This window comes from Phalangium opilio, unplaced genomic scaffold, assembly GCF_054372755.1.
Source record: "Phalangium opilio isolate 3A_F unplaced genomic scaffold, DU_Popi_V2 ptg000329l_1, whole genome shotgun sequence".
NCBI classification, from domain to species: Eukaryota; Metazoa; Arthropoda; class Arachnida; order Opiliones; family Phalangiidae; genus Phalangium; species Phalangium opilio.
In genome coordinates, this window is record NW_028324226.1 from 4,160,469 (window position 1) to 4,184,790 (window position 24,322).

General features: G+C 38.4%; 1 protein-coding gene and 1 long non-coding RNA gene across 3 annotated transcripts in view; both read right to left on the minus strand.

Moving 5' to 3' along the window:
• LOC149610400 (uncharacterized) overlaps positions 1-24,322 on the minus strand; it is a 177,466-nt gene that overhangs the window by 122,270 nt on the left and 30,874 nt on the right. The window contains exon 3 of the mRNA XM_089859537.1: positions 22,499-23,401. The gene's annotated coding sequence lies outside the window, so the exon portion shown is untranslated. The remainder of the gene's footprint in view (positions 1-22,498; positions 23,402-24,322) is intronic.
• On the minus strand, positions 9,364-10,974 carry LOC149610405 (uncharacterized). Of its 2 annotated transcripts, XR_016376504.1 has the most exons (4): positions 10,618-10,974; positions 10,014-10,553; positions 9,871-9,960; positions 9,364-9,790 (listed from the first exon to the last, which is right to left on the minus strand). It is a non-coding gene; the product is annotated as an uncharacterized LOC149610405 (long non-coding RNA). The 2 variants fall into 2 exon arrangements; XR_016376503.1 differs by having other exon boundaries at positions 9,871-10,553.

Consider the following 24,322-nt stretch of genomic DNA (forward strand, 5'->3'; position numbering starts at 1 on the left):
TTTATATAATAGTTAAAAGCCCCAGAGGCTAAAAGTCGACTTTGAAAAACGCCTGAATAAATTAAATTTTTGACGATAAAAAATAAAAAATATTTTGATTTGGAAGTTTGGGATCTCTGATGCTTAATTAATTATGCATACAATATTGTTACAAAAATTACGTACGAAATTTATATTTATTAACGGAACAGTGATACGACGCTATTTATGCCACTTAATTTTGTAAGTATTGATACAAAATAAAAGTTTAAATGCAAATTGATCGCCGGTATTAATCGATTTTATGAATCTCAAGATTTGGGCAAGGAAGATGGAGATAGGGAAGTTTGGTCAGTATAGGAATCTCTCTTCACGAAATGTAGCAGGTCACATGACTCATATTCGGCGTTAGTTTGAACTGCGCAGGAAACCGGTAGTGTCGCCTATCCTCAGCATGATGCGCGAGAAAAGTGCGGCGCGTGCGCACATGCACATCCACGCCGAAAGCGGGATTTTTGGGTGACCGGAGTTATAGCGTTGCACGAAACTTCCCTATCTCCATCTTCCTTGATTTGGGTATACAATCCTCACGCTCACGCAACCACGCAATGTAATTATACCAAATTACCAATAGTAGCCAAAGGGTTGTTCTTAAACTCACAATTGGTAGTTCTATTGTAAATATAAATGTTATGAAAGATAAATATAGAAATAATTTAGGAAATTGACTAACTATAATTTCTGGGTGACTTTTTAGAACAACAAAGGAAAACATATACGCAGAATCGTAAGTTTTATAAAGAAGCATGTAATTTTACAAAAAAAATTTTTATTCACCCAAATGACGCTCTGCCGGTTTCATTGCAACCCATCTGTCGCTCATCCAATTTTTAAATTGTCCTAATTGTCGGACACAAAATTTTCAGCCCTCCAAATTGTCGGACACCCAGTCGTCGACACCCAAATGTCTTAAACTTTGACACTTTGCACTCAATTTGACCCAAAGAACACACACCCCCTTTAATCTATGGCAGACGTTTAAAAAAAAATTACCTGTGTAATTGAAATTTAGGCCTATAGTAAAACGGCTTAGTTACTGTTTAAACAAGCGTAATGGATAGCATAATCAAAAGGTCATATGATGTTAATGTCTCCATATAACTATCAATGTCCCGTCTAAAGAAACCAAGGATGTCGAACACCAAACTCTACTTTTTGAAAGTGTCTATTGAAAGAAAACTAAAAGAATAAAAGCAAAAGATTTAATTCTTGAAGGTTACCCCAACTCAACTCAGGATTCGGTATTTCCCGCGTTAACTTAGACTTTCCCGCGTCGTACATATCAAACCCCACCACCACCACTACCAGCAACCATTACACGTCTCGAAGGAGAACGTAAACCAGGTGGTCAAATACCCGGGAAGGGATTGGGACCCTTCAAACCCACGTTGCCAACCTCGTACAGCACGGGGAAATACTTTTTACCCCGGTTAGAACCCATCGAACCAACAGTGAAAGAGAGCTTAACCATACAAAAGAAATAGGTATCGGCGGGTATCGAAGTAGAGAGTGGTATAGGGGTACCTACCCCAAAATCCCCATCCGTCGTCTGGCTAGACTTAAGCGATCGCTTCCTGGAACACCATGACTGCATTGGCCACTGGGTTAGGTATTTTACCGCAGTGAGCTGGTAAAAAATTCGTGAAAGGAGTGACATTTTTTTCTGCCAGGGGGGCTATGACCCCGAAACGACCTCGCGGGTCTGTGGCAAGGAAAGGGGGATCGAAATATTGGAAATGGGGGTTATTGTAGAAGGATGGCTCATGGACCAGTTGTTGGTAAATTCAGGACTACATACCTAATAGTGACAGCTACTAGGGGTAGAGTCCTGATTGGTTCAAGACTGACTACATTAAGTGTTACCTTCATTTATTAAAGTCCATAGTATTTAACCAGTGAGGACGCATTATTTTTAGTACCTAACTGATTCTCCTTTGTATTTGCACTCAATAGACCTTTTCGATGTAAAAACAGGGTAGGCAACTCAACCCTCAGTATCGGGACATACAAGAGGGTTGATACATTGCCGTCTCTGCGGTCTCTCTGAGCCCAAAGTTCCCAGAGCGCAGGCGCCAAAAAGCGAGATGGAAGGCAAAGTTTTGTCCCCGTGTCTTCTTAGTTACACCGAAATGGTCTATTAGCTAAAACAAACATAAAAACCACTGGGATGGAAAAATACTTGCCCATATTTAATGGACTATTTCAGAGCAGAGGGCATATAGCATAACTGCATAAACCTTTCCAGACCTAATAGTGTCGTCATTCATTTGTAAGGAGTGCAACTCAACGGCTACCTACAACAAAGTGAAAAGCTTGTGGCATTCGAGTCAGCTAACATTCAGTTCCAAACCCGAATGAGATGTTTTCATAAATAACTGGCAACAATGAAGCGCGGTAAAAGCAAAAAAACGAAAGAGAAAACTTAGAGAAAACTTCTCTAGCCCCTTTAGTGCAAACTAATTATGCTAAAAGGCCGACATGTTTTGAGCTGGGATGATTTTTGCAATTAGGCTCAGCTTGAATTTTTCCGTTCGATACCCACTTGGGCCACTTCTAATTTTTACATTTCCACGGCCAACCCTAAGAATATGGGATTAACAAATTGACCGTGGGATTTTTCCATTCTTAGTGAATGACCAGAAACACACGTTTTCAATAGAGTAATATCGGTAGAGAGGGGGAGTGAACTGTGTATCCCCTTCGTTGGAGGCAACTTTGTATTAGAGAATACTATTTGCCTTCGGGAGGGGGGATATCACTAAGGTAAGAGATAGAGGGTTATGACGTTGCCATATATGTGAAAGATATTACTCTATAGGTTAAAAAAATGTACAAACATTTCTTGTAAATTCACAGCCTTATGGATTAAGAACCTAACATGATCTGTCCAATATTTATTAGTCCATGATCAAAGTATGGCTACGGCTTCTATCGGAGGTCATGAACCTTGAATCATGGTGAAGGGAAAGAGTGAAAAGAAAAAAAAACCATTTTTTTGGTAGAGAAAAAAAATGATAGGATTATAGGTAATAATTTAGTATGGGAACCGCGTCTCTTCTATTCGCTTTGATAACTTTCCATTTTAGCGAACTTCCGTTTTTCATATTTTTCATTAAATTTATTATTATTATTTGCGAGAATTATTTCATATTCTTGAGAGTCAAGATTGAATAAGTTTCCGATATATTTTGCGTAGCTTGACCTTAAATTTCTCACCACACAACGTAATTCATATTTTAATAATTTGGTTTACAAAAATTTTACTTTTAAATGAAAACCAAGAGCTAAAGTTTTCTATTTTTCATAAATCATTCATTACTACTAGAAGTACTTGAATCGATAAATATCAATTCTCAAATTTGCACCCGACTAATTAACTATACGCTTTTAATTATGAAACCCTTAGGCAGAGTCATTACCCCTGAAAGATTACACCCCTGTTAAACAAGCAAGGTTGACTTTGTACTACCAAATTCTCCTTTTTTATAGAGTAAAGATTTTTCATGGAATTAAAGTGTGTTTCTGATAAGTGTGGGATAAATTAAGGGGAAAGCTCTTTGACCAATTTTGAGTCGAAACTTTTCTATGACATTTTGCAGTCAGGGCCACTGTTTTCGAGTTATGATTTGTCAGTATTTTAGGGACGACCCCATAAATTTCATTAAGAAACTGAATGACAACTATTTCTAATTTAAATAAGGGGTCATCCCTAAAACACTTATCAAATCATAACTCGAAAACAGTGGCCCGGACGGCAAAATGGAGATAGAAATTACATTTTCGACTCAAAATCGCCATAAGAAAAACGCCCTTAATTTATGCCAGACTTATCAGAAACACCCTGTATATATTATTATTTGAGAATGGAAATTATGTGCTAGACAATTAAGAGCTGGAAAAGGAACGTGCTCCAACGTTTTCAGTTATCCATTTCTTCAATCATAGTTTCTCCCCCATGCAGTTAAGTCGATAATTTGCCATTGCTGACAACGTCTTGGGTTTCAACTAATTCTTTCTGCTTTTGTTTTTCTTCCCTCTAAATTCGAAACGTGAGATTATGTCAAGGATAATTACTATTGGCACTACCGAGTTACAAACTTTTCTAAAACTACAATTTATTTAGTCCAACTCTTGGCTGTCTGCAAATCGAGGGGCCAGTCACTCGGCGTATAGCATTTACTACATAACCCTTTAATACTATTCATTAATACGGGTCTGCCGTAGGGGGCCTACGAGGCCAAAATTAGATTACTACACCATCTATGTTCAAAACGTCCTCATCCAAACCGGAACAGATCCGACGCGTGGACCCACTGATATCTCGAATGAAGAAAGTTAGATTCTGGAATAGCATACTCTAGAGCGCTAACAAGATAAGTCATTCCTAAGTCTTTGGTTGGGCATAAGCTTTAGGCGCCACCTGGTTTTAGCAACAAGAAATTCAATTACATAGCGTATTTATAAGTTACTAAAATATTCTCACCGCGAGATGGCTGCACACACTGACGCCCAACCATGACAAAGCATGCTGGGATTTTTAACCAGCCACACGTGTCTCCAAACCAGGGACAAATGATGTAAGGTAAGGTTAAGTGAAAATGACGATGGGCGATCTGCAGCACTAAAACTCCCAGTGTACCTTGCGCATGCCCCTACACTTCGTTAGGCGATTGTTAAGTGCTGCCGCGTAGCGCCATTGTATTTGTAGGAGAACTAGCTTCTATTTTTAAGACAGAGGGGGCGTCCTCGACGTTTCCGTACTGTACGACCCTAACTAAACGCTGAGGATGCTGGGAGGACTTCGTTGCCATAGGTCAGGGTACAAAGGCAACGTTATAGGCATGTTGGTTTCCACTCCACCCTTATCTCCTTCAAATGCCAACTGTCAAACGTTTCTTCTTTAAAACTGAGATATCCATTCATGGTCGAGTCGATTTATGGGTAGACAAAGAGCTAACAGTGGGCGATGGTTTGTATTTCTGGCAAATCCGTCACCAGGACACGCCCAATACCCATACTTATGGATAGCATCATAGGCTTGTGGAAACATTTAAAAGCCCTATACCTTGGCAGTACCAAAATGATTAAACGTAACCGTATGCGTACAGGGAATTCCAGAGTGATTAGCTCCTCCTCGTCTACAATCAAACTAATAAATGTTCGGACCGAGCGAGATTAGCATCTATCTCCAAGTAGAAAACCCTTTTATTTATATTGGGTTTCAAAGCGTGGTTGGTTATCTATCTTCGATCAAAGCAATCGAACCAAAAACCGGTATGCTTCCCAAAGTCATTTTCCTTCAAGAGCACGGCGGTAGATTCAGATTGTTGGTTATCCTACCAGCCGGAAAACCGTAAGAAAAAGAAGTAATTGCTCGGAAAACCAGACTAAATCAATAAAGACGAAAATCATTCAGATTCCAAGCGGTCCTATCCATTTCGAGATTAAAGACGAGTGTTTAACTTTAGTCTCGAAAACTTAGTCTTCTCAAATTTGTCTAGAAACGTTTCGAATAAAAAACAAAAATACGAAGTAGGAATAGGTTTGAAAGAGAAAAGGATGGTTTCAAACGGGAAAAGCGTAGAGTTTTAAAACTGGAAAAGCGTAGAGTTTTAAAACTGGAAAAGCGTAGAGTTTTAAAACTGGAAAAGCGTAGAGTTTTAAAACTGGAAAAGCGTAGAGTTTTGAAACTGGAAAAGCGTAGAGTTTTAAAACTGGAAAAGCGTAGAGTTTTAAAACTGGAAAAGCGTAGAGTTTTAAAACTGGAAAAGCGTAGAGTTTTAAAACTGGAAAAGCGTAGAGTTTTAAAACTGGAAAAATACGGTCATCGTGGATTACAGGGTAAATGTAATTAGTTTTGCATCATTCTGTTGTCCTACATACTAGTGCGCGTGTGATGAAAACAGACCAAAACTGGAGTGCATCATATTAATAACGTACAAACAAGTGTTGCCAGTCGATTAGTGATTGCAATTCAACCGCTATCTACAACAAACTGAAAATTTTGTAGCTCTGTTCGATTCAGAGATCATTCAGTTCGAAACCCCGATAAGCTCTTTCAAATTATTGGCAACCCTGAAGCTCATTTAGAGTTAAGAAACGGGGGAGGAAATTTCTAGTCCCTTTAATACACACTATCCATAATATGCGAATTCGTATATTACACGCGGATAAATGCGTAGGCCCATAGGTACAATTCTTCTTCCGCGCCCTTTATCGGATCATAAAATATTCCCCTTTAAAAAAAATTCTAGATGGGCATCGTTAGAGGGTAAAAGAAAAAAAAAGGTCGACTCGTCTCGCCCAAAAGATATTGGTTCCGAAGGATGGATTTAGATAGAAAAGGGGGAAAGAAGGCTAGAAGAGAATTGGTGAAGTCTCCGCTTACGATGACCGACCGTATGAAGCCCGAGGGAGCGCCAATATATTTCGACAAGCTATCAATGCATCGAAAGTTCAAATGCCAAAGAAAATGTATCGAACCCCTCCAGCACGCTTTTTTAAAACCCATTCTAGTTTCGCCATAAATTTTAATGCGAAGATACTATTTTAGTCACTGACGTTTTCTTGTACTGTCTGAAATGTTGGTAAATAATGGACATGATTAAAATATGCCGAACCTTCAATCCTTCATATGATTCCCTAAGTTAATATGTGCGTCTCTGAGTGTAACTCACTTGGAGCCACCGAAGCACCGTTCTTTCCCATATGAGTGCTCCATAAACGTACTACAGTTTTCCAACAAATTACCATTACTTCCATATTATTCAAGTCATCTTGCTTCACATTCATGCTCCTACATCTGGCCTACAAGTCCACACACTTCCCTCCATCTTGGTGCTATACGCGCCGAGCGAGCCGAAGCGTTCGCCCTCTAGCGGATTTTAGAAGAACAAATTGGCGGGAAAATGACCGCGTCTTTAAATGAAGCCATAGGGTTGTTGTGTAGTTACTTGTAGGAATTATTACTGAAATTGCCCAGAAGGGGTGAAATTTTACCCATTTTCGAAGTTCTAGAATTCATTGTATTAAAAGAAATGAATGAATTAACGCGCTTAGAGAGAAAAAGTAAGTTTTTAGACTTTATCTTATCTAATCCCAACACCCAAATTAAATGTACATATTGTACATTTAAATGTATATAGGTACAGTTAACCTCAAAAATGTGTCTGTCTGGAAGCACTTGCAAGTTAATTTAATTAACTTACTAATTTGAACACTTAAATAGATGGTAATATCAGAAGAAAATAGGGGAAGTGGGTAGCTTGGGCAACTTCGCGAGGCGTCCCGTTTACGGATTTTTCGCGCCATTTCCCTCCCCGTGGGGGTGAAGAGAGATAGGATTTTTACGCGCATTAACACACGAGTGACGTAATTCTGTGGACAGTACGGTCCTACGCCTTCCAACTGACTAGAGGCGTCTGCTAGAGGCAGTGAGGCACTCAGGCAGAATGGCAGAAGCTGGAATCGAGTGGTAAGTACTAAATTCATAACTTATTTTAAAATATGTCTTTATTTTTAAATACAATGGTATTTCTAAGTTCCAGGGAAAAAATTAACTTGTCCGAAGTTTTAAACTGTGATAGGGAAGAGTTCAAAGTAATAAAGTTGTATCCAAGTTGTTGTAGTTTGATTTTTAACATTGGGATTGGTTTGGGTAGATCTTACTTTTCCTTTCAACACAGCCTGAATTTTCTTATCGGTAGTTTCCTTGTACGTTAAATCACACTGCGTACTCTTAACGACATTCATTTTATTAAATAACCGAATTTTCGTCCTTAATTAAACCAATATCCGCATTAACGCGTTGCCTGACGTAACCCTAACTCAAACTGAAGCACAGCAGAAATATAAGCAGACTACACAAGTTAGTTCCACAGTTTGCTACATGGTGGCGTTCGCAATGAAATCTGGTACTATTTTATGCCTCGCGCCGATTGGCCAGATTCAAATTTTAAGGGTGGTAGGGGAATCTACCATTGTAAGTGAGAATCACTGGACGACTTGTATGGCTCAAGGCTACGGCTACCCACTTCCCCTATTTTCTTCTGGTAATATCAAAAACTTGCTTAGTTACAGAAGTTTCCCTGTTACACTATCCAGAGACTGCGGTATTAACTTCGTTTGGTTTACAAATACCTCTTACTTTAAAAATGTGTTTAGTTTTTATTAGATTTTAGACTTTTCGACGAGTAGAATCCCTAAAATAATTTTGAAAACCTTCTAATGCTAAAAATGCGACGTATTTTATAATTGTAGTGCTTGCCATTTTATACTGCCTATCTACCATTCGCGAACTTCCCGCCAAGAGTTTTCAATTCAGTCCGCTAGAGGCGCTGCGTGTTAGTTAACCTCTAAATCCTCGGCGCGTATAGCCAAAAACGGATTTATGGGATAAGAACGTCGGAGTTAGCGAATTCACTCCCCATCCTCGCATACTTTATTGAGAAACTTCGTCTGCTTATATTTTGACTCCACCCACAAATTCTGTATATAGCTACTTCTAGAGATCGAATTTGTGCACTGTAAAAAAAAATGTGGCGGAAACGCTCCTATAAAGGTATTTTCGACCCCCACCCCAGACGTACCATATAAGGTATGAATTCGCACCCTTCATATAGGGTATTAATGTGAACCCCTAGATAAGGGGCGTTTTTTTATACCATTGGGTAATTTTTCGCTCCTTAATAGGTACATATTAGTAACATAGTATTTGTCTTTGAAGCAACAGAAGGGAATAAATATGTACCCTTCTTGAGTGATTGGGGTATAAATAGACTCCATATATGGTGCTTTTCCGGACAACAACAATTTGAATTAGGGGTGCGAAAAAGCGCCCTTTCTCCATTTAGGGGTGCGTTTTCAGACCATTAAAGGTATTTTCTTGGATATCAAAAATTTGGCTCAGGGGTGCGAAAAAGCACCCTTTCTCCATTTAGGGGTGCGTTTTCAGACCATTAAAGGTATTTTCTTGGATATCAAAAATTCGAATTAGGGGTGCAAAAAGCGCCCTTTCTCCATTTATAGGTGCGTTTTCAGACCATTAAAGGTATTTTCCCGTACCTTAAAAATTTGACTCGGGGGTCCGAAAATATTATTTTTCTCCATTTTAAGGTGCATTTTATTACAATTAAAGGGGTTTAAAAGTTTGAGCAAGGAAATGTGATTATTTTCGACGAAATAGTTTTATAGCCATGAGGTATCTATTGTGATAATTCTTTAAAAGAACTTCAGTGTATAGTTAACTTTATCGGAGTCAATTAAGATTCGGACTAAAATACTTTAACACTTTGATTTATTTTTAAATTATTTATACTTCATTAATAAAAATTAAATTTTTATTGAACAAATAGCTACTTTAAAGCCTATAAATTAATTTCACACTACAATATAATTATTAGAACATTAAGCTTAAACCTGATAATCTAAATATTTAGTACTATGAAAAACTAAACACTTACCAGAAACTATTTCTTAAGAAACCAGATATTAAAAAACTAATGATATCTCACCCCTATATAAAAATTTAATTAATTTATACCATAATTAATCTTCTCTAGTCAAATCAAAAACAAAGATTTTTAACAATATTTTTAGAAAAAAAATATTTGATTAAAGAAAGATGACTTTGTTACATTTGTACTAAAATTTCCACCACAGAAACAGATATTATAAACCGCTTGAATAGTTGGTCGACCTTTTTTGACTTAATAAAGATTATTCAGTCGAAGTCATCACGATTAATATAACCCTGCAATGAAAATATTATAGAACTGATTTAAAATTATCTTAAAATATCAAACCGCCGTTTTTAGACATTTTCAAACTCACATTTAAATTTAATCCTTTCCTGTTACAACACTCTAGAACATTACACAACAAGATTCCATTTTAAAGGCATGATGTTATGACTGCTATTTACTGTATTTTTTGTAAGCATTCCATGAAATTTTACATATCAGGTTCATACAAACCTGGACATGTCAGGGAAATAAATTTTTGACTAAAAACTGAGGGAAATTTTCAGTAAAATTCAAGCAACTTCGTGAGGCTAGAAGATTACTCCACTCTAAAATACATCCTGAAACTATTACTCAAACAAAACCTGTGGAGTTATTTGGTGGTGCCAGAGAAATATATGGGGAAAACCTGGATTTGTCAGGGAAAACGGGACTCCAAAAGTCTTATGGATGTACTTACAACTTACCTAAAACTTTATCATTTTTGACCAAATACCACAATTCTTTTCATTCACATCTTACGTGGAAAATACCTAAATTCATACCAACCTGGGTTTTAGCTGTTTCAAAATTTCACATCACTTAAGTTGTGATTCATGAACTAATCCATCAGTAATGATTTTTTGTAATGCTAAGTGTAAACGGAAAAGTTGCCTTCTGATGGCTGAAAATAGAGAATAAATTAAAATTAACTGGCCAAAGGCTTGCCTTACTTTAAAGGATGAGATCCGTTAGTCAGAACTTTAGTTTTTATGGCTCCTGATTCAAACAAGTCTGAAATTGGAAACATTTTTAAAATTCACACAGTTTATATTAATGTATTACACATAATTATTACCTTGGTTGGACTTGTGAGCGTAACTAATTTTCAAATGGACGTAGTCGCTTAAATGAGTGTCGCTAAGCCTAGTTTGAAATTTTTAGGGTTAAAAAAATATGGCACGCGACGCGCGGGAATTTATTTCACGATGGCGCGTGCGCACGTGACTTTCAAGTAAAAAATTCCTTTTGAGGTATAAATAAACACCCTCCACAACATAAAATATTTACAAATGGTACAAAAACACACCAACAGAGAACCCTGAGGCTTGTTTTGACACCCTATAGGGTTAGAATAAACACCTTAAGGTGTTTTTTTAAGAAAATACCTTTAAGGGTACAAATACACCACATCAAAATCCAATTTTTTTTTACAGTGTGGGTGGAGTCAAAATATAAGCAGACGACGTTTCTCAATAAAGTATGCGAGGATGGTACTAGAGGCTAAAGCTACGATCCGACGTTCTTATCCCATAAATCCGTTTTTGCTATAGCTCATAACCTTCCCTCCATCAGAATCATCTTGCTTCTTACTTCTTTTCACATCTTTCCCAGCTTCCCATCATCTTGCTCCTCACTTCCTTCACATCTTTCGCAGCTTCCCATCATCTTGCTCCTCACTTCCATCACATCTTTCCCAGCTTCCCATCATCTTGCTCCTCACTTTTTTCACATCTTTCCCAGCTTCGCCTTCCCTTCATCTTTCTCCTCACTTCTTTCACATATTTCCCAGCTTCCCTTCATCTTGCCCCTCACTTCTTTCACATATTTCCCAGCTTCCCATCATCTTTCTCCTCACTTCTTTCACATATTTCCCAGCTTCCCATCATCTTTCTCCTCACTTCTTTCACATATTTCCCAGCTTCCCATCATCTTGCTCCTCACTTCTTTCACATATTTCCCAGCTTCCCATCATCTTGCTCCTCACTTCTTTCACATCTTTCCCAGCTTCCCTTCATCTTTCCCCTCACTTCTTTCACATCTTTTTCCCAGCTTCTCTTCTTCGTCTTACTCATGCATTTTAGTTACCATCCACATTTACATCGTCCAGAAAAACTGCTTATACAACCCACCATTCCCACTTGTTCGAGATGGGGTCATGATAATGGCGAAACGGCGCTCTTTTCTGCCAAGCGAAATAAGATTAGAACTCCTATACTACTTTACTCTTCCAAAATTTGTTTTGGCCCGAATAAGGGGGAGAATATTTAAAAGGCGAACCCTCGAGATACAGGCGCATCAGGCATGCACTATGGCACGACCCCCCCCCCCCCAGTCGCCTGCCTTTACTTCTAGATTGTACCGGGGGCGTCATTTAGAACTAGGTAGGATAAGGGAGTCAGTCTCTGATCCACCGGTTCAGAAAAAGAAACGTGCGCCTTTCAATACTCCCTAAGACGCTGGCACCAAGGAGGAGAAGGGGCTAATGCCTCTGAATCGCTGGAAGGTAAGGTGGTACAACTAGAGAAAAGTTCTTTCTTAACAGCGTTCAATAGATGCAGAAACGTCCGCTGCACCTTCTCCCACATTCATTTCAAAGAAAAAACGTTTCTTCACAAACGTTTAAGAGGGTTATTACCGCGCCTGAGCGACTAGTCGAAAATTATTCATTAAATATAATTCCTTCTCCTTCATGGTCACTAATTTGACTTACGCTTTATAAGGCAACAATTCAATGCAAGAACATTATTCTTTTTAGACAGCAGTCTTTCAGAAACATTTTCAATAAAAAAATAATTTAACAAAATTTTTGGGTTCTTGCATAAACCAATTTAGTTTCTTTTCGGTAAATTCCACGACCACGTATATTCGGGGATTGACCTCGACTTAATGCAAGGCGTTTGCAAATATACAGGGTGTTTCTTTTAAATCAGATATAAATTGAACGGTGCGGTGTTCTTAGGGTCAAACTGAGTGGGAAATGCCAAAGAACATGGGGTCTAAAACATTTAGTTAATGAGATATGGGTTCACAAACAAGCAATGACTTTAATAATCTTCAATCTAAGAACATTATTGAACCTTAGCAAGAGTGTACTATTAAATGGTTAGAAGTAACCGTAAACTGGTAAAGTAAAGGTAATTACTGCACATGTGTGACTATTGGCTTATTTTAGGGGCCCATAAATTTTTGTATACCCCATATTCTTCGACACATTCCACTCAAGTTTGATCCTAAGAACACACTCTTTTAATCTATGGCAGACTTATCAGAAACACCCTGTGTTTGTGTAAACTTTGGTAAAAGAAAAACTATTCGAAATTAGAAAATTTGTGAGCTAATCTTCATCAATACCGTTTTCTCTGTTTCTACCTATACAAAATCTCTAAGACATGTATTTGTATTGCAAAAGTTAAAGACGAACCAGTAACATAGAAATTAAAATGGTTTTAGAAAACAAATTTTAATGACAAATACGAAATGTGTCACGTTTGGGGTCAAAACTTGACCCCTCCTCGCGTATTATTGAATTGATTTAGGGAAATATTTCTCCGATCATTTCGCTATTACCAAGTAATATAAAAAGGTAGTCGCACACGCAGAACGACATGGAATGTTCTATATCTTAAGCCAAAATGAGTTATAGTTTGTATCGGGTGTCCGACTGGCTTTAAGACTGACTGATCAAGATTAAAAGTAGGATAGCGGGCAGAGATAAAAATGATGTATTACCTCTCATTAAGTAGAAAGAAATTCGAAATAAAATTGAAAAATATATTGAAATCTGGCTGACAATTTTGGAAAAACCGAATGTGCAAAATTACAGTCGAAACACTCGATCGATCACTTAAAGCGATACTTGCATTTTAAACAATACCGACCGACCGAAGACCAACCGACACCGACCGAAGACCAACCGACACCGACCGAAGACCAACCGACACCGACCGAAGACCAACCGACACCGATCGAAGACCAACCGACACCGATCGAAGACCAACCGACACCGATCGAAGACCAACCGACACCGATCGAAGACCAACCGACACCGATCGAAGACCAACCGACACCGATCGAAGACCAACCGACACCGACCGAAGACCAACCGACACCGACCGAAGACCAACCGACACCGACCGAAGACCAACCGACACCGACCGAAGACCAACCGACACCGACCGAAGACCAACCGACACCGATCGAAGACCAACCGACACCGATCGAAGACCAACCGACACCGATCGAAGACCAACCGACACCGATCGAAGACCAACCGACACCGATCGAAGACCAACCGACACCGATCGAAGACCAACCGACACCGACCGAAGACCAACCGACACCGACCGAAGACCAACCGACACCGACCGAAGACCAACCGACACCGATCGAAGACCAACCGACACCGACCGAAGACCAACCGACACCGATCGAAGACCAACCGACACCGATCGAAGACCAACCGACACCGACCGAAGACCAACCGACACCGACCGAAGACCAACCGACACCGACCGAAGACCAACCGACACCGACCGAAGACCAACCGACACCGACCGAAGACCAACCGACACCGACCGAAGACCAACCGACACCGACCGAAGACCAACCGACACCGACCGAAGACCAACCGACACCGACCGAAGACCAACCGACACCGACCGAAGACCAACCGACACCGACCGAAGACCAACCGACACCGACCGAAGACCAACCGACACCGACCGAAGACCAACCGACACCGACCGAATACCAACCGATATATCGTTAAATTAACCTCGAACCGATATATCGTTAAATTAACCTCGAACCGATATATCGTTAAATTAACCTCGAACCGATATATCGTTAAATTAACCTCGAACCGATATATCGTTAAATTAACCTCGAACCGATATATCGTTAAATTAACCTCGAACCGATATATCGTTAAATTAACCTCGAACCGATATATCGTTAAATTAACCTCGAACCGATATATCGTTAAATTAACCTCGAACCGATATATCGTTAAATTAACCTCGAACCGATATATCGTTAAATTAACCTCGAACCGATATATCGTTAAATTAACCTCGAACCGATATATCGTTAAATTAACCTCGAACCGATATATCGTTAAATTAACCTCGAACCGATATATCGTTAAATTAACCTCGAACCGATATATCGTTAAATTAACCTCGAACCGATATATCGTTAAATTAACCTCGAACCGATATATCGTTAAATTAACCTCGAACCGATATATCGTTAAATTAACCTCGAACCGATATATCGGTAAAAATCAGTAAGTTAAAAGTCGAACCTATATTCGGTTTAAGTAACATTTCGGTCAACGATACTGATACCGATATCGGTTTTGGGCCATGCATCACTATTGTTGGGCATTCGAGAGTACCTTTAAAACGTTTTCACATCGATTAAGTATTCATCAGTCGCACCGCATGTCCCAGTCAGCGTTCTAGAAGTCAAAAGCGTCACGCACGCGAGAAAAGGGGAAAAATTATTAAAATGATTTTGAATAGCTAAAATTTGGCCAGCGTCCTTGACTTTTCAGTGTAGGTATCGTCATTTTATATGGCTCCTAGCTGCTGCCGCTGTTAGCTGGAAGGCGCAAAACTGCATGGGCACCATTCCGTCGGAATTAATATTTTTCAAAGCAGTCTTCCCCCTTCGGGAGTGAGTTGACCTCTTTCCAATTTGAATGAATAATCATTCTTAATTACGACTCCATAGAATAAAATATCTATTTGACCAGAGGGGGTCAAATTATCCTCATCATTTTTAAAGGGAGAGTCAAAGATAACGCGCATACATTCAGCCATAAGTTTATAAGTTACGTTCCATAAGTATATGACACTATTTATTTCGTAATGCTAGAGACTCACAGCTCGAGCTAGTGCAAGAACGACAAGCGAGAACTGACTACCCTCTGTTAGTTTTCCTATTTAATCTGTGCTAAGCGTTTGACAGCGCCTCACCAGGCGTCGCTTTACAAGAATCTATGACCTACGTCACTTCATGACAAGCTCCAGTTTGTAACCAGTGACAAACTTATGGAACATATCTTATGAACTTCAGCCATACTTCCGCCCTAAACAATTTCCAGGTAGAAATGATTGCGTTTGATTATCTTCACATATTTCTAGCCGTATAATTTTTTTTATATATTATACAGGGTGTTTTTGATAAGTCTACCATAAATTAAAGGGTGTGTTATTTGGGTCGAACTGAGGGGAAAGTGTCACAAATAACATGGATGGGGTCTACAAAATTTAGTTATACGGAGGTAAGGGCTCCCAAACATTAATTGTATCCAAAAACAACTAGGGAAATAGTCGCACATGTGTAGTAAGACATATCAGTCTTCAATCTAAGAGTGTTATTGAACCCCTAGCAGAAGTGTACTATTAAATGGGTAGAAGTGTGCAGCGTACGCTAATAAATTGAGGCTAAAATTAATTCACATGCGTTATTACTATTTTCGCGTTTTAGGGGCCAATCAATGTTTGGGAGATTCTCCGTAACTTAATTAAGTCCTTTTCATTTGACTCATTTAGATGAGTCAACTTAAGTTGAGTAAACTAGTTGGATCGTGTGAACAGAAATTGGACAAAGTTGAACGACCAAATAAAAAATTGATCACTGACCAATTTTCGCTGATTCAACATTTTAACCCATCTAGTTGAGTCAAAAATTTGTATCGTTTGAATAGGCTTTAAGTGTCGTAGACTCCAAGACCATTTTCTTTGACACTTCCACTCAGTATGACCCAAACAACATGTCACCCTTTAATTCAAGGCAGACTTATCAAAACACCCTGAGTATATTAATTTCACTCTCCCTTTCATAATAGTTCTGACCATTTTTTTATCAACTTTTCCTCCAAATGCATGCAGACGAGCTCAATCACCATAACAATTTGAATAATCGTCCGCAATGCCAATATACGTTAAAGAATATCTTGGTGAGAATGGTCAGATCTTATTGTTTCGATCACTCCAAAGACCACCGAGTTTTTTCCGGGCGATAGGAAAAACAAGCGGCGTTATTCTTGCTCGACCAAGCGAGATTTTATAACCCCTTTCAAAAGTTAGGAAAGTTTTATCCTTTTTAATCCTTATAGTAAAGAAGAGAATTTTAAAGATAATAAAGAGCGCGGGAAGAAGGCATTGTTTAGCCTACTAACAATGAATTGGATTTGGCGCGCTCTTCTTATATACATTTTTAATGGACCTTGTTTAAGCGCCTCGTTACTTAAGCGTGGGGGAACAGCTACTAGTATTCATCCACCTAGCCAAGTGCAGTGGAGTTCATCAAACCCCCGGATCAACAAGTTCATTAACTAATCGATTTTAAAAATTATTTTACCTCGCGTGTTAATTCTTTGTATACCGTTTCTACTACATTGTGGCTTATCCAGTCCAATAACTAAAGGCGCATTTATTACCTTAGAAACCGTTTTCAACCGTTTTGGAAAGGTCGAAATGTAACATTTTACTTTTAATCATGATACAGGGTGTTTATTATAAGTCTGCCATAGATTAATGGCTGTGTTCTTTGGGGCGAAACTGAGTTGAAAGTGTCAAAGGTCATGAGGTTCGACTCTTTCAATTTAATAGCACATTTTTGCAAGATAAGGCTTAGAAAATGGAAGACTATTGAAATCTGATATGTCTTACTCCACATGACTATTCCCAAGAAGTTATATCTAGATTATTAGGGAGAGGGTATAAATTCCCACAATTCTAGCTTGATCTCCAGTCCAAACGTAGGTCCGGAGTTAATCTCCGCCTCTAAATTACAACCAGCATCTCGTTGGTTCTTGAAAACTCACGTCAGCGCGACGCGAATGACGAAAATTACGTATTTCTGACTGAGGAGAGGTGAAATAGCCCGGCCTCCTTTTACATCCCCCCTTGTATTTTGAAAGGGTGACTGGGACTATGGCGAGCAAATACTTAGGCATCTTATACCTTCTCCCTAATAAACTAGATATCGCTTCTTGCTATTCCCTTGTTTTAGTTGCCAATCAATGGTTGGGAGCCCATATCTCCGGAACTAAATGTTGCAGACCCCGTGACCTTTGACACTTTCCATTCAGTTTCACCCAAAGAACACAGCCTTTAATTTATGGCAGACTTATCAGAAACACCATGTAGATAAATCTTACGAGAAAATGCAAACTTCTACAAAAACCAAAAATGTTTAAAGACATATTCGTTTCAATAGGGAAAATGATTTCCATAAAAGCTTCTTCAACCCAAAAACAATTTCCATAAAAGCTTCTTCAACCCAAAAACATTTTAAATTCAAGTCAAGCCTTCGTGAGATTTCGGAATAGTGATCATGTCAATTTCTTTTTGGCAATATCATTTATGAAAATAACCGGGACTCATGCAAACTAAGGTAACCATCCGGAATCATATAAGGGGTTAGTCGCAAGATAACAAGTGCACCTAATTGAGATCTTGAAGGATATACCTATAACTTTGCAGTCTGTACCCCTATCAAAGAGCAAACGAAATCCTCCCAGCATGCTATGCGTTTCGGTAGGGTCGTAGGGTAGGGAAACGAAATGGATGCCCTCTGTGTCTTAGAAATAGAAGCTGGTTCTCATACAAATGCAATGGCGTTACGGTGGCAGCACTTAACATTCGATTACTGAAGGGTAGGGGCGTGCGCAAGGTTCAATGGAAGAGTTTCGTTGAAGCATGTTGCCCATCATTCATTGCCGCTCCATCTTATCTCTTTTCTCCCTGCTGAGATTTAATCAATTAAAAAAAACCAATAGGAACGGGGTGTGTGTTAGCATACGTTTATAAGTGATTTGTTCCATAAGTATGACACTACCTACACTTGGTAATGCCATAGACTTACTAAGAACTATAATTGACTACACTCGGTTTTTCAGGACTTCCATCTTCTTATTTAGTCTGTACTAAGCCTTTGACAGCTTCTCACCAGGCGTCGCTTTACAAGAATCTATGACCTACGTCACTTCATGACAAGCTCTCTCGGTAACCAGTGACAAACTTATGGAACATACCGTATGAACTTATGGTGTTAGGTAATATATGCAACTATCCATTTTAGACGGAGGAGTATATTTATTTAATCCCAGTGGCTTAATCTTTTAGAGATATTATGATATCTTGGCACGGATGAGAACATTTTCGTTTAGTAATTCAAGCGAGAAATTTTTCATACTTTGAAAGAGGTATCGAAATTCGAAAACAAAGCTATACAGCGAGGAAGCATGCAGCTAGAGCTCAATCCGCATAATACGCTCCTATTAAAAAAGTTTTTTAAAAGTTTAATTTTAAAGACGGGGAGATTGGGGACTTTGGGATTTTGCGTAAATCTTCAGTCGAGGATTAATTTATGATTTTCATTTTTACCGTTTCGTTTTCCCCTTTTCATTTCGTATATTTATTCAAATCTAATGGGAATTAACCGAACATCGTTTCGAAAAACGTGACCCTCTCCTTCCCTCCATCGACACGCGTATATTAATTAACCCGAAGTTATCATAAACCTTTAACCTGCATGAGTACCTTTGAATTGTAATTTCGATCATTACAGGGGTTGGTGTTCCAAGTAAGGGAACTGAAGTACAGTGGGGAATCAATTTTGAATCGAAAATTTAAATTCTATGGAGGGTATGTTTGTGAACATTTTGTTTAATTACTCGGCCCCTGTTTGACAAAACCCCAATTTTTTTGTATGGTTGAATGGGGGGGGGCAAATAGGCCCATAACATACTCAAAGGACATCCCCGTATCTATAGTAAAATCAGAGCCATGAGCCTCCAAAGTTGGGTGTAATGCTATTCCTATGGAGGGGGTATGTTTGTGAACATTTTGCTTAAATTATCGGCCCCTGTTTGACAAAACCGCAAGTTTTTAGTATGGTTGGATGGGGGCAAATAGGACCATAACATACTCAAAGGACATCCCCGTATCTATAGTAAAACCAGAGTTATGAGCCTCCAAAGTTGGGTGTAATGCTATTCCTATGGACGGGGTATGTTTGTGAATATTTTGCTTAATTACTCAGCCCCTGTTTGACACAAACCAAAGTTTTTAGTATGGTTGGATGGGGGCAAATAGGACCACAACATACTCAAAGGACATCCCCTTATCTCTAGTAGGACCAGAGTTATGAGCCACAGTTTACAAGTTATGAACAGAGTGTTTTACGGACGACAATTTAAATAATTTAGCATTGTTTTTTAGTTTCTTACTTAAATTTCAAAGAAATTGCAAATTTAAATAAGGGGTCATCCGTAAAACACTGCTAAGATGTTCATAACTGGTTTAGGATGGCCCAAAGGACAAAATGACATTGGGCGACACCGATTTTGAGTCGAAAATGTTCTTTGACATTTTGTCGTCACAGGTGTTTTACGGAAGATCGCTTAATTAAATTTACATTGTCTTTAGGCATAATTTCTTACTTAAATTTAAGGGGTCTAATCATAAATTGTAAAAGGAGAGGTCCTAAAGGAAAAATGTCATAGAAATTACATTTTCAACTCAAAATTGATTGCCCATAAGAACCACTGTACTTCGGTCACACGATCCTTTTTGGAACACCTTGCCAAAGTGACAAGCGTTATAACGTCTTCATAATTTACTTCCGCCATTAAGTTATAGCTCCACGTTTTTCGACAACCTCTATTAAATGATTTTCGTAACTAAAATTTTACGTAACTTAAAACTGCGCGAAACTAAACCTGATGGATCAAACAATCATTCTTAAATCTAAAGACTTGTAGAAATAATTTTATCTAGGTATATTGTTTTATAACAAAAACAAAGCTATTGAGTCGATATTTCTGCGTGCTACGTGTTGGTGTGCGCAGCTCGGATACACGAAAACAAGTTAGGTGCATAAGGAACTAACTTCGAAAAAAGTGTTGGCAGAGCCAAAACTATATGTTCAATTCATCTTCTGTGTCGTTACTCAATTCTTGCTTATATTCAATTCAAAATTTCATACAAATCTCTTTGAGCTTTAAAGAGATACACCGGGGTAGAATTGCAAATTTTTTACTCGAAAGAGCGTATAAAATGATGAATGTCATCAATTGGGACCATGGTTCTAGAAACAATATTAAAGATTATACAAGCAATTAAGTTTCCGTAATGGTGCGTAATGGACACTACGCGTTAGGCTACTATACGAATCTATCGGGTGCTTGTGCGGGTGCTTGTACGGGTGCTTCCAATTCAACACGGTTCCAATTCATCATTATTTTACAGGCTCTTTCGATTGAAAAAAAAATTGTCCGGTGCTTCCCTTTAATATAATGAGGTCGCGTTGTCACACGTAGATACATCAACGTAATCGTTACGTTTCTTGTTTTAATCAAATTAAGATTTTAACGAGACTTGAACGATGCGGGGACTGATTGAGTAAATGATTTCAAAAAATAAGGCGCGTAACTTGTGGAGTTTAAAAGAAATTATTATTGGTTTTCTCGGGTTTTCTTCACTGACTCAGACTTATAGTAACTTTTTAAATGTTATGTCACCAGATTTTATGAATGGTACTGTCAGACGTCATATTTATTGGTCATAAAATGTTTATAAGCGACTTAGAAAACACGATAAATCCCACTGAATAACTAACTTATCTTTCGTCTTCCGAGAAACTTAAACGCTATATTTAAAAATAAACTCAAGGTAGAGTTTTTAGATGAAGTTGGGTTTGTTTTTGTGTCCATGAAATGTCCGGACGCTAACAGAATACTAATGAGGTTGAAGACGGCAAGGGGGCAAAATTTCTAAAAGTCGTTTTTAAAATAAAACTTTAAAAATTCTTATTTCTTTTTCGTATCTTTTTCCCTACATTACGCGTATAAGTAAAGGTCATGCGCATTAAGCTTCGTAACTAAATTTTCGCCAAGACGTTTTCCCGATTAACCCTTAGGTCTAAAAATCAACAAAAAGGGACGCGTAGTGACGTCATTGCGGTTTTTTTTAATCTTCCCACCTGCATTAAATTCTCATTAATTCAAAAATGATCAATCGGTCAAAGATTCTCATATTTCCTGATTAACCCTGGGGGGCAAAAGTCAATAAAAAAGACACGTATTACGTCAATACGTTTTTCTTACTAGCCGCCGTTTCCCGCATTAAATTTTCGTAAAATTAAAAATGAATCCTGTCTGAAGGTTTCATCTTAATCTATAAAAGTTCAGACTGTGACAATTTGAAATTCCCTGACTTTTTCCCTGAAATTTCTCACACATTTTAAAAAAAGTCTCCTAAGTTTCCCATAATTTCTACTTAATTGTGGGCTATTTTTAAATGGTGCAAACACAGGGTTCATACAACTTTTGGAAAACCGATTTCCCTGAGTTTTTCAGGTTTTTTCCCATATATTTCCAGGTTTTTTCGGGATTAGTTGAAGCAACCCCTTTAGAGCAAACTTACTCAAACTTCACAAATTTCTCTGAATAGGCTGGGTTCTAATAACAAATTTGAGAGAATTTATATTCACGAGGGAGCTACCCAAGTTTTGTTTTACATTTTACTTCGATTTTGGATAATGGTAGGCATTCTAGCTAGGATTTAAAGCGCTGTAATGATAGCTTACTTAAGGTTTAAATTGGGACGTATCATGAAATTATTTAATTGAAAATCCCTGATTAGTTTTTTCTTCCAATATCCCTAACATTGTTTAGGTGCTAAGTAGCGTCCACTTGATGACCTTCGACCTATATTTAAAATTTCTCGATGCGTGGTTTGATGCACATCCCTAACTTACAACTGACCTATCATCCATTTTACAAGTTCCTGACTTATCCACTCTGAACAATCTATACTACATCTATCATAGGCGGGGTTTCGATGTCTGACGTCATCAATAACCAAATAACGCAAAAAGCACAGGGACGTAACAAAGTGAGCGACAAAAAAACATATTATAATAAAACGGGTACTTACAGTTTAACGACGATCGAATCCAAAGATGGTGAAAAATGTCACACACACAAAAACGCGCACAAACACGATGCTAACCTATCACGCGAAAAGTTCACAAAGCTAAAATTGCTTTTAAAAACTAACCCGCGACTTAAAGTGTCTTAATTGGAATAGTTTGGGAAACCAATTGACGCATTTAGACGTTATACAGGAAGTTCACGATGGACAGTTTGTAGGTTTTCCACCAATTCTTCTGATAGGACCGTATAAACTTGATCGGCCTCCATTTAGTCACATTAAAATGTTTCAAGATGACATGATCACGTGACTTCCAGATGTGAGCGTTATAGGGAAAGGGACTATGGAACGCTCAAGATGACATGATCACGTGACTTCCAGATGTGAGCGTTATAGGGAAAGGGACTATGGGACGCTGCGCTTTGACCTGAAAAGTTTGTTAACGCGCGCAACATTTTGGTACCGCTCGCTATGTTACAATTGGCCTTACGGATTAATGTTAAGGAGTATGGGACGCAGCGCTCTGACTTGACAGCTGGGAAAGGAACTATGGGACGCGGCGCTCTGACCTGACAGCTGGGAAAGGGACTATGGGACGCGCCGCTCTAACCTTGCTTATTTGTGCGCCAGCTTATGTACTCACCCACTATTTTTGGCATCCCGATGAACTCGTAGATAACCGTAATTCGCATCAAGTTCAAATGTAACCGCACCACAAAAGTCAAAGTTCACGCAAAGTTTAAGCAACCCGATATAAAAATACCGCGAAAAACAAACGCGTTCGGGAACCACAGTGACGTCATTTTAGATGTTTAGAATAGTACGGTTTTGATCCCTCGCTGATGTCCAAACGTGATCCTTCCCAGAAATGTCCATCATGACGTCATTCAGTTAAAAAAAAGAGACCTGAAATTAAAAATAAATTCGTTGATTTTAGCTAAACATCATTAAACTAAAAGTAGATACGCTAATATCGAATACATATTCAAGGTTTTGCAAAACCGATTTCCCTGAGTAATAACAACGGGAGTGGTTTCTAAAAGTTGAAGCAACCACTTCAGAGCCAACTTACTCAAAACCTCCCAGTGATCTCGATAAAAAAGGTAAATTTTGATAAGTTTGATTCTAAACTATACGAAAACTTCGACTAAGTCAAAAATATGGGATATTATAGGACCTTTCACGAAATTATAGGACAGGTTCAAAAATATATGATTTTCTAAAAACGCATTAATGTCAACTGATAAAGAAATACGAGTTATTTAAACAAAAAAAAAACGGTTTTTAAAATTTTCCATGTATGCCTAGATCGATAGATAAATAATGTATTGTCTCGTGTCTATAATTCCGGTGATTTGCTGGGCTAACGGAATATCATACGTGAATAATGTTCTACAAATTCCTTCTTCATATCATCATTCTAGAATGTTCCAAGCATTTTTAAAGAAAAGGAGGCCCTATCGTCTGCGGATGACATGCTTTAAAAATGAATCCATGTTGGCAAAGGATATTTGTTACTATTTCATCACTAACTATACTTGTATCTAATTTATCACAAATTTAATGGCGGAATATTAAAGGAATGGTAGAACGTAACAATTTCGCTCGAAATAGCGTTATCTGTAAAAGCATAAGTTTATAAGATATGTTCCATAAGTATGACATTACCTATTCTTCGTAATGCTAGAGACATGCTGAGAGCTACGACAGCGCGAATCGAATATACTATAGGTTTTACAGTCCACCTTCCTATTTAGTCTGTCCTAAGCCGTTGACAGCGTCTCACCAGGCGTCGCTTTACGAGAATCTATGACCTACCTGGGTCAC